Below are 12,085 nucleotides of genomic sequence, written 5' to 3'. Positions count from 1 at the left end.
TCTGCCCATTTCTTCACTGGGTTATTTGTTTTTCGGGTGTGGAGTTTGGTGAGCTCTTTATAGATTTTGGATACTAGCCCTTTGTCTGATATGTCATTTGCAAATATCTTTTCCCATTCCGTTGGTTGCCTTTTAGTTTTGTTGGTTGTTTCCTTTGCTGTGCAGAAGCTTTTTATCTTCATAAAGTCCCAGTAGTTCATTTTTGCTTTTAATTCCCTTGCCTTTGGGGATGTGTCAAGTAAGAAATTGCTACGGCTGAGGTCAGAGAGGTCTTTTCCTGCTTTCTATTCTAGGGTTTTGATGGTTTCCTGTCTCACATTCAGGTCCTTTATCCATTTTGAGTTTATTTTTGTGAATGGTGTGAGAAAGTGGCCTAGTTTCAACCTTCTGCATGTTGCTGTCCAGTTCTCCCAGCACCATTTGTTAAAGAGACTGTCTTTTTTCCATTGGATGTTCTTTCCTGCTGTGTCAAAGATTAGTTGGCCATACGTATGTGGGTCTAGTTCTAGGGTTTCTATTCTATTCCATTGGTCTATATGTCTGTTTTTGTGCCAATACCATGCTGTCTTGATGATTACAGCTTTGTAGTAGAGGCTAAAGTCTGGGATTGTGATGCCTCCTGCTTTGGGCTTCTTCTTCAAAATTACTTTGGCTATTCAGGGCCTTTTGTGGTTCCATATGAATTTTAGGATTGCTTCTTCTAGTTTCAAGAAGAATGCTGGTGCAGTTTTGATTGGGATTGCATTGAATGTGTAGATAGCTTTGGGTAGTATTCACATTTTGACAATATTTATTCTTCCAATCCATGAGCACGGAATGTTTTTCCATTTCTTTATATCTTCTTCAATTTCCTTCATAAGCTTTCTATAGTTTTCAGCATACAGATCTTTTACATCTTTGGTTAGATTTTTTCCTAGGTATTTTATGCTTCTTGGTGCAATTGTGAATGGGATCAGTTTCTTTATCTGTCTTTCTGTTGCTTCATTATTAGTGTATAAGAATGCAACTGATTTCTGTACATTGATTTTGTATTCTGCAACTTTGCTGAATTCATGTATCAGTTCTAGCAGACTTCTGGTGGAGTCTATCGGATTTTCCATGTATAATATCATGCCATCTGCAAAAAGTGAAAGCTTAACTTCATTTTTGCCAATTTTGATGCCTTTGATTTCCTTTTGTTGTCTGATTGCTGACGCTAGAACTTCCAACTCTATGTTAAACAACAGCGGTGAGAGTGGACATCCCTGTCATATTCCTGATCTCAGGGAAAAAGCTCTCAGTTTTTCTCCATTGAGGATGATGTTAGCTGTGGGCTTTTCATAAATGGCTTTTATGATCTTTAAGTATGTTCCTTCTATCCCAACTTTCTCGAGGGTTTTTATTAAGAAAGGTTGCTGAATTTTGTCAAAGGCCTTTTCTGCATCAATTGACAGGATCATATGGTTCTTATCTTTTCTTTTATTAATGTGATGTATCACATTGATTGATTTGCAAATGTTGAACCAGCTCTGCATCCCAGGAATGAATCCCACTTGATCACGGTGAATAATTCTTTTTATATGCTGTTGAATTCTATTTGCTAGTATCTTAATGAGAATTTTTGCATCCATATTCATCAGGGATATTGGCCTGTAGTTCTCTTTTTTTGCTGGGTCTCTGTCTGGTGTAGGAATCAAAGTAATACTTGCTTCATATAATGAGTCTGGAAGTTTTCCTTCCCTTTCTATTTTTTGGAATAGCTTGAGAAGGATAGGTATTATCTCTGCTTTAAACGTCTGGTAGAATTCCCCTGGGAAGCCATCTGGTCCTGGACTCTTATTTGTTGGGAGTTTTTTTGATAACTGATTCAATTTCTTCGCTGGTTATGGGTCTGTTCAAGCTTTGTATTTCCTCCTGATTAAGTTTTAGAAGCATGTGGGTGTTCAGGAATTTGTCCATTTCTTCCAGGTTGTCCAGTTTGTTGGCATATAATTTTTCATAGTATTCCCTGATAATTGCTTGTATCTCTGAGGGATTGGTTGTAATAATTCCATTTTCATTCATGACTTTATCTATTTGGGTCATCTCCCTTTTCTTTTTGAGAAGCCTGTCTAGAGGTTTATCAATTTTGTTTATTTTTTCAAAAAACCAACTCTTGGTTTCGTTGATCTGCTCTACAGTTTTTTTAGATTCTATATTGTTTATGTCTGTTCTGATCTTTATTATTTCTCTTCTGCTGCTAGATTTAGGCTGTCTTTGCTGTTCTGTTTCTATTTCCTTTAGGTGTGCTGTTAGATTTTGTATTTGGGATTTTTCTTGTTTCTTGAGATAGGCCTGGATTGCAATGTATTTTCCTCTCAGGACTGCCTTCGCTGCATCCCAAAGCATTTGGATTGTTGTATTTTCATTTTTGTTTGTTTCCGTATATTTTTTAATTTCTTCTCTAATTGTCTGGTTGACCCACTCATTCTTTAGTAGGGTGTTCTTTAACCTCCATGCTTTTGGAGGTTTTCCAGACTTTTTCCTGTGGTTGATTTCAAGTTTCATAGCATTGTGGTCTGAAAGTATGCATGGTATGATTTCAATTCTTGTATACTTATGAAGGGCTGTTTTGTGACCCAGTATGTTATCTATCTTGGAGAATGTTCCATGTGCACTCGAGAAGAAAGTATATTCTGTGGCTTTGGGATGCAGAGTTCTAAATATATCTGTCAAGTCCATCTGATCCAATGTATCATTCAGGGCCCTTGTTTCTTTATTGACCGTGTGTCTAGATGATCTATCCATTTCTGTAAGTGGAGTGTTAAAGTCCCTGCAATGACCACATTCTTATCAATAAGGTTGCTTATGTTTGTGAGTAATTGTTTTATATATTTGGGGGCTCCCGTATTCGGCGCATAGATATTTATAATTGTTAGCTCTTCCTGATGGATAGACCCTGTGATTATTATAGAATGCCCTTCTTCATCTCTTGTTACAGCCTTTAACTTAAAGTCTAGTTTATCTGATATAAGTATGGCTACTCTAGCTTTCTTTTGATTTCCAGTAACATGATAGATAGTTTTCCATCCCCTCACTTTCAATCTGAAGGTGTCCTCAGGTCTAAAATGAGTCTCTTGTAGACAGCAAATAGATGGGTCTTGTTTTTTTATCCATTCTGATACCCTATTTCTTTTGGTTGGCGCATTTAGTCCATTTACATTCAGTGTTATTATAGAAAGATATGGGTTTAGAGTCATTGTGATGTCCGTAGGTTTCATGCTTGTAGCGATATCTCTGGTACTTTGTCTCACAGAATCCCCCTTAGGATCTCATGTAGGGCTGGTTTAGTGGTGACGAATTCCTTCAGTTTTTGTTTGTTTGGGAAGACCTTTATCTCTCCTTCTATTCTAAATGACAGACATGCTGGATAAAGGATTCTCGGCTGCATATTTTTTCCGTTCATCACATTGAAGATCTCCTGCCATTCCTTTCTGACCTGCCAAGTTTCAGTAGAGAGATCGGTCACAACTCTTATAGGTCTCCCTTTATATGTTAGAGCACGTTTATCCCTAGCTGCTTTCAGAATTTCCTCTTTATCCTTGTATTTTGCCAGTTTCACTATGATATATCGTGAAGAAGATCGATTCAAGTTACGTCTGAAGGGAGTTCTCTTTGCTTCTTGGATTTCAATGCCTTTTTCCTTCCCCAGATCCAGGAAGTTCTCAGCTATTATTTCTTCAAGTACACCGTCAGCACCTTTCCCTTTCTCTTCCTCCTCTGGAATACCAATTATGCATAGATTATTTCTCTTTAGTGCATCACTTAGTTCTCTAATTTTCCCCTCATACTCCTGGATTTTTTTATCTCTCTTTTTCTCAGCTTCCTCTTTTTCCATAACTTTATCTTCTAGTTCACCTCTTCTCTCCTTTGCCTCTTCAATCCAAGCCGTAGTTGTCTCCATTTTATTTTGCAGCTCATTGATTGCATTTTTTAGCTCCTCCTGGCTGTTCCTTAGTCCCTTGATCTCTGTAGCAAGAGATTCTCTGCTGTCCTTTATACTGTTTTCAAGCCCAGCGATTAATTTTATGACTATTATTCTAAATTCACTTTCTGTTATATTGTTTAAATCCTTTTTGATCAGTTCGTTAGCTGTTGTTATTTCCTGGAGATTCTTCTGAGGGGAATTCTTCCGTTTGGTCATTTTGGATAGTCCCTGGAGTGGTGCAGGACTGCGGGGCACTTCCTCTGTTCTGTCTTGAATAACTTGCGTTGGTGGGCAGGGCGCAGTAGACCTGATGTCTGTCCCCAGTCCACCGCCAGGGCCACAGTCAGACTGGTGTGTGCCTTCTCTTCCCCTCTCCTAGGGGTGGGATTCACTGTGGGGTGGCGTGGCCCGTCTGGGCTACTTGCACACTGCCAGGCTTGTGGTGCTGGGGATCTGGTGTATTAGCTGGGGTGGATAGGCATGGTGCAGGGGGCGGGAGGGGCAGGCTCCGCTCACTTATTCTTCGGTGATCCGCTTCAGGAGGGGCCCTGCGGCACCGGGAGGGAGTCAGACCCGCCGGAGGGATGGATCCACAGAAGCACAGCGTTGGGTGTTTGCGTGGTGCAAGCAAGTTCCCTGGCAGGAACCGGTTCCCTTTGGGATTTTGGCTGGGGGATGGGCAAGGGAGATGGCGCTGGCGAGCGCCTTTGTTCCCCGCCAAGCTGCGCTCTGTCGTTCGGGGCTCAACAACTCTCCCTCCCGTTGTCCTCCAGCCCTCCCGTTCTCCGAGCAGAGCTGTTAGCTTATAACCTTCCAGATGTCAAGTCCCTCTCACTGTCGGAACACACTCCGGCCGGCCCCTCCGCTTTTGCAAGCCAGACTCGGGGGCTCTGTTTGGCCAGCGGGCCGCCCCTCCGCCCCGGCTCCCTCCCGCCAGTCCGTGTAGCATGCACCGCCTCTCCGCCCTTCCTACCCTCTTCCATGGACCTCTTGTCTGCGCTTGGCTCCAGAGACTCCGTTCTGCTAGTCTTCTGGCGGTTTTCTGGGTTATTTAGGCAGGTGTAGGTGGAATCTAAGTGATCAGCAGGACGCATGGTGAGCCCAGCGTCCTCCTACACTGCCATCTTCCCAGGATCCTCAATTTATTTTATTTTTATTGCAAAAGACATACATGCTTATAAATTTTTTAAAAATCAAGCAATAGATTGAAGAAATTTAAGTAAAAAGCCTTCCTCTTTGCACATCCTTCATTCCTACTCCATTCCACAATATCCTCCCCCATTGACAGTTTTTGTGTATGCTTCTAGTAATTTTCCATGCATATATCATCATATATTCTTACATAAACATATCATGCACACAAACACTCAAACCACATTCTGTTGGGAGCTTGCTTGTTCATTTAACAACATATCTTGGAGGTACTTCCATTAGCATATACAGTTTTACTTTGTTCTTTTTAAAGGATACGTATTGTTCCATCACATGGCTAGATCATGATTTTTTAACCAGGTCCTTGTTAATACACACACAAAATGTTTCCAGTTTGTAAGCACTGTGTTACAATCAAGGCCACAATGATCATCCTTGCACATGTCTTGACATAATTTTGGCATCATCTCTGTTAAAAAATGTATGTGTACTGTCCAACTTCCACTTTCAGCAGCTGTTATTGGCGGTGATTCCCTGTCTCCCCTTGGTTATAGTGGAATATGTCGGCCCGCGCTCTGCCTTCCCAGTGTCTCATAGCAGAGCTCATTAATCCTGCATCACAGGCTCAGCTGCAATCCACTTCTTAGATCCATCCTAAGGGAAGAGTGGAGAGGGAAGAAGAAATGCTGATTATGTTCCAAATATTGCCAGACACAGTAGCTCTGAAAGCAATGATAAAAAAATAGTTATTTTTACCTATAAACATGGTGATAAACATGGCCCATAGAAATTAATCATTCTAGGCATATAGGGGTGGAATGGAGATTCAAAACCCAGGTTTGTTCTCTTCTGAGTATTTAGTCTCAACATCTTTTTTTGAAAATTTTGTTTAATGTTTGTTTATTTTTGAAAGAGAGAGAGACAGTGCACAAGCAGGGGAGGGGCAGAGAGAGAGAGAGGGAGGCACAGAATCTGAAACTGGCTCCAGGCTCTGAGCTATCAGCACAGAGCCCAATGTGGTGCTGGAACTCATGAACTGCGAGATCACGACCTGAGCCCAAATTGGACAATCAATTGGCTGAGCCACCCAGGCACCCCTTAGTCTCAATGTCTTAATACTTTTTCTCCTTCTTTGCTGTTCTAGTGGTACAGGTATTTGGTCCTACTCACCATAAATGAGACTGGGATGACCTTTGAGCTCCCATGTTATTTTGTGAACTGTAGCCTCTCCTCTTACCTAGCAGTGTCTCTATTCTGGTAACTGGCCAGTAGTATACTCTTTCCTTCTTGTGCCTTGCTCCTATATCCAGGTTTCTCTTCCAGCACCTGACCTGGTATTCTAAATGTTCTAAGACAAGGTACCAGCCTTCTGCGTCTCACATTTCTTTGGGCAATAAGTTATTAAGTTGCCATTTAGCTACAGTGCATAATGTGTGTTTGTTGGTGGGGTACTTGTGGTATTAACAGGAAATGACCTGACATCTGAATTTCTGCTGAATAGGGTTCTTGTTCATTTGGGGTTCCCATCAGGAAGTTACTTTACCCAATAAAGCACATACTATAAAGCCTACCCTTTGCAAAAAGGAAGAACAAAAGTGTCAAAGTCACAGAACACAGACATAGGGAACCAAAATGTGTAGACAAGCAAATAGGGAAAGATTCAATTCTCCATTAATAAATGCTAGTAGTAGGCAGTTTGTAAAGTGTTTTCCAGGGAAGACACACTTTCTTTGCAGTACTAATGGTGAACAAACTAAGAATTTTCTGCGAACAGTGAAATCATCAATATGAGGAGTAGTTTCATATAGTACATGTAACAATATTCCAGCACAGAATAGGGTTAGGCAAGACTCGCTGAAGAACCATAGAAGGGAAATCCATAAAAGAAACAAACAAAAAGAAACTATTATCTTTTCCATATTAGGCCAAGTTTTTACCAGTTCTTCAGGGAAGAGTAATTAAAATTTAATACTAATAACTAACCCGTGTGCATCATTTACTTTTTTTTTTTTTTTTTGCAGAACACTCCTTTATTATAGCAATGTATAAAGCAAATATACCATTAAAGGTTTACAACCACAACTGTACATTATTATGACTGTTGGTGTTGTTACTCAGCTTGCTCGCATTTAGGGGAATAGCTTATATGTAATTCTTGAAATTTACTGAACTTCTTCATAAAAATGTGGGATTGAAATGCATGAACATGTTTCTAAGCAGCTCTAAATTTTCACTCTCCTGAGCAGCTCTAAATTTTCACTCTATTCCCAGCCTCAGCATTTTCACACATCCTTTGTGAGTTCACCAAACTCAAGGCCTTTTGTTACTAAGAGAACCAGTAAGGCTACGTTTGCAGTGACAACATCCTTACAAAATAATGAATAAAAGTTGGTGTTTACCAATAGATTTTTGACCTCGTTCCTTCTTCCTTTAGGGCAACCGAACTTTCACTGGGCTTTCAGTCCAACCACTAAAGACTGAGTATCCTTCAAATCCCTCCTTTAAAAGCACTTCAAACAGGCATTTCCATTTTAATAGTCCAGTGAGGATTGTACCCTTCAATCTGAAAGTCCTCAGCCTTGAAGTCATCAATTGTCTCAACTTTTGGAGGGATTTTGAGCTTGGGTAAAGGCAGTGGTTCTTGCTGTAGCTGCATTTTCAGGTAAATATGTGCATCTCCCAAAGTATATACGAAGTCACCTGGCTTCGGGGCAGTACTATCATGTATGTAGATGGGCAGGGTGGAGCTGGCGGTGTGCAAGGGCATACCCAGGTCCAGGTCTCCTGACCTGGACAGGAGAGGTCAGGTCTGACCTGACCAGGACAGGTCTCCTGTCCTGACCTGTCAGGACAGCTCACCGTTCACCGTTTAGGACTGGCAAAGGGCATGGCATGGAAGTAGGGCCATAAGACAAGGATCTTTTGAATTCCATCCACACAGGAAAGATGATGGTTTTGGTTGTGTCATTCACCTTTTGCAGACCTTTTGGTCTACTCCTTGACCTGAATAATCTGAATCCTTATCTTTGTATTCTGCCCCCAAATGCCTTTCTACTGATACTCATAAACTGGGCCTAAATCCCCTTCTCTGTTGGAGAATACCAGGCTGTCCAAGAAATCTCAGGGTGCACCGGCATCCCAGATATTCGATCCCTTGGAAGACAATTCCCTAGCATTTGTAGGTCTCTTGGTAAAACCACGGCAACTCCTCCAAAACACCCTTTCAGAATACACGTTTTGTTGTCAGCAGAGGAAATTGATCTCTCACTCCGGCTATAGAGTGCCTGCGTGCAGAGCACCCACAGCATGCTGGCGTGGTGTGGTCATCCTTCCGGAACCTGCAGTGCAGGCAGGATGTGCTGCTCCCTGTGGGGTGGTGGCCATGACTGGGAGCCCCCTACTGCGGGGCTGTAGGAGCAGGTGGCGGGCGGGCAAGGTGGTGTGGGTCCTTCTGTGTGCCTCTTTTCCCTCATTTACTCACTTCTGAGAGGCTTGCTTCCTTGGACAATTATTACATTAACGCACATATGGAGCCTTGAGAATGGTATATGGTGCAAGAAAGCGAGCAGTTTGACATGATACAGCTCAGGCTTTGAATTCTGGATTGGTCACATAACCACCAATGTCAGTATTTTCAAGGATGAACACAACAGTATCTGTCATCCTACATGTATTTCTGGAATCTTGCCATTCTCACATAAAGAGGTATAGTCAAATTCTCCTCTAGCTGAAAATGTGTGGATTTGTGACTACCTTATAACCAAGAATGTGACAGAAGTGACACTGTGTGACTCAGAAGTTAGGTCAGAAAAGGTGATGTGACTCCCCTTGCTTGCAAGAACACTTGTGCCAAAATCTAAATCATTGTGTAAGCAATCCAAGTATCCTGAGGCTGCCATGCTATGAGGAAGCCCAAACTAGTTTACATGGAAAAGCTCTAACTCCCTCTCTCTCTCTCTCTCTCTCTCTCTCTCGGTAGGTAGATAGATATCTTTTTTTTTGTTTCAATTTGAAAGTAGTCATTTATTAAACTGACTAGATTATAGAAATAATCATAGTAGATACCTTAGATCATCCTTCTAATAAAGCTTTTGATCTGGTCTTCTCTGTTGTCGGCATCTCCACCTGCTACAAAACAGGTGGACTTTTTCTTCATCCCCACTTGTGGAGAAGATAATCTGAAGGGCCATAAGAAGTTGTTTGCTTCTTTGAGATGTTTTCCATCAATATAGATCTCGTGATTCAGATCCTCCATGTAGATGATGCCATATTTACCAGGAGATTGAACAACCAGTGTTTTATCTGTCAGAGTAATTCACTTCTCGTTGATTTTGTCATAACCATGTTTGCAAATCATTTCATTCACCAACTGCAAGGTTGGGTATCCCCTTGCTATATATGGTTTCACAATCTTTAGCATGTTAATTGAAGCCTTGTTGAGCTTAACAAAGGTGCCATGGAAGATCTGGCAAAGGCGAAGAAGCTGCAACACCTGTAATCTTTGGGCTTACACCGTTGATACCTCTGATGCTGATGACAAATGCCACTTTGGGTTCTGCAGAAGTTGCCAGCTTTTCTTGCCATCTTAGCCATTTGAATCTCAGTTCTATACATTTGCCTATATTCCCTGTGGTGATGCTTGGCTTTTTCACAGAGAAGCTGCCACCTTGCCTTTTGAAACATCTTTGGCAAATATCTTTCTCAAATGCTAGATCTTCAACATTTTGAAATTCCTTCACTTTTTCTTAAGGGTTTCTGGCACAACAGGAACCTTCTTTTTCTTCTCTTCTGTACCTTCCATGGTTCCAGCTGGAAAACAGCTCTAGATAGATATCTTGTTATCAGTACATCTCAAGAGAGAGAGGGAGACCAGCTTTTAGTTTCACTATAGCTGATATCTGACTGCGGCCTCATGAGAGAGCCCAAGACAGAGTGGCCCAGCTGAACTTTTCTCAAATATCAAGTCCACATATTCTGTTAACCTAATAATATGAGTGTTTTATGCCACTAAGTTATGAAGTGAATTGTTACAATGCAGTAGTAATTTAGGATTGACATCTTGCGATCTTCAGCAAGTCATTTGATTTATAGGAGGCTTGGCTTTCTTACCTGTAAGATAGTGGCAAAGATAACAGCTAAGGAGGGTAAGTATTAAAGTAGCCCCCCTGATAAACTACTCCTAGTAGCAAGACCCATCCTCATGTGTGGGTCCACTACTTCCTAGCCCCTCCTCACTGTCCTATTTCACTGTAAGGAAGCAATCACTCCTTTCTACTATTAACCTAATGACAAGATCTCAAAACTTCTAGACATTTTGAAATCACTAGACAAAATACAGTATGGTTTATATGAAGTTAAACAGGCTTCTCACTGGTTCACAGGAGATAGGGCATGGAAGAGTCTTATGGACATGAAAGTATATTATTTAGGAGAAATCATACATTGAAGCACTATGAACCACTAAGCATAAATTAGTTCACCAGATTCGTCACCAAAAAAAGTTACCAGGACCTAATAGCAATACAGCAGTTTTGGTTGGAGATGTAGAGAGTTGGGGGTAGGAATAAGATATATACCAGCAGTGGAATACAGCCACATTGAAGGCTGAATTGAAAGTGCTTTCTTTCCCTCTCCTGACTTGCCCAGTGCATCCCTCCAATTTCATAGATCCTACTACATTCACTGAAATTTCTTGTTGACTACCAATTTGCATAGCCCCTCAGAATGTCCTCAATGTAGACCTTACTGTGTGTATAATTGTGTGTGTGTGTGTGTGCACGCATGTGTGCACGTGTGTATGCATTTGGGAGAAAAAATTTGGTTCTATCTTTCTAGGTTCTTTGGTCTGATAATCAAATTAACATAAAACAGATAAGAGAAAACAAATGTAATTACATATTTATTGACGGTCCATAAGAATATGAGACCCAAGGACAAGCCAGACAATTGAGACTTATGTGGCATCTTGAGCTAAGGAATGGGATAAGGGCCTGGGGTTTAAAGGGGAGGAGGATGATTCACAGGATGATAAGAGCAGATGTTTGGTAATTAGATATTTGTCCTGCCATACAGATAGGTCATTCAGATAAAAATGTAATCTCTTAGTAATAGCTCTTTTTCTGGGCCAGGCCCTTCTCTACATTTTTTCAGGTAATTTACAAAAGAGGTGAAAGTTACTTCTGAGTCTGCTGAATCTTGATTGCTCAAAATCGTCCATATGCCAAAGTGGCACATTTTGGGGCTACTTGTCCTTGAGCCTCTTTAGGAAGGATAAGGAAAGTGGTGTGGCAGATCTTTAACATTCAGTTCTTTAGAAAGAAAAAGCCCTGATTTTTAGCATTTTTCTGATTTCCATGGGGGTAAATACTTTCATCGTGGCCAATTTCAAGCTACCAATTTGCCATTACTGAGCACAGAGCTGGGAGAGCCTGAGTAAGCAGCACACCATTACGCTCCCAGCATACACATTATAGTAGGCATAAATAATTTCAAAAACATAGTTAACAATAAAATGTAAGAATTACATAATAGTAAAATGTAAAATGTAATGTTTTGACAATTTCGTACCTTTATTTTAATATAATTTATGTATAATTTTATATAATTTAATTTTTAACAATGGTCGGGCAGAATTCCTCTCAATTTAGTAATTGGCTCTCACCAGCCAATAGGAGACATATCTAGCATATCGCTGGAGATTAGTTAATAATTCTACATCAGCAATTACAGCAAACCTCAGAGAAAGCTTTCCAGCAGTTATGCCACTGAAGGTGAGCAGAATTTGCCACTCCAAAATATGCCCCTTTGGCACAAAGCTTATTTTAGGATGATTATTTTTGCAAAAAAATAACAGAAGTTACCCTTTTGTAAGAGACATTTACACTTACAAGGAAAATCTCCATTTGTAAGGGTGTCTCCTCTGTACCAGGAAAAGAAGAATGACTCAATTTCTAGAAACGATTATCAATGGAGAAAGCAACTGACTTA

General features: G+C 40.8%; 2 pseudogenes; both read right to left on the bottom strand.

Annotated features, from left to right (window-relative positions):
* Nucleotides 1-7,610: 7,610 nt before the first annotated feature.
* On the bottom strand, nt 7,611-8,997 carry LOC102963065 (annotated as a pseudogene).
* A 167-nt stretch (nt 8,998-9,164) lies between these two features.
* On the bottom strand, nt 9,165-9,899 carry LOC102963339 (annotated as a pseudogene).
* Nucleotides 9,900-12,085: the final 2,186 nt, after the last annotated feature.

The sequence above is a fragment of the Panthera tigris genome, chromosome A2 (genome assembly GCF_018350195.1).
Source record: "Panthera tigris isolate Pti1 chromosome A2, P.tigris_Pti1_mat1.1, whole genome shotgun sequence".
NCBI lineage: Eukaryota > Metazoa > Chordata > Mammalia > Carnivora > Felidae > Panthera > Panthera tigris.
This window is presented reverse-complemented; position numbering and strand designations above follow the sequence as displayed.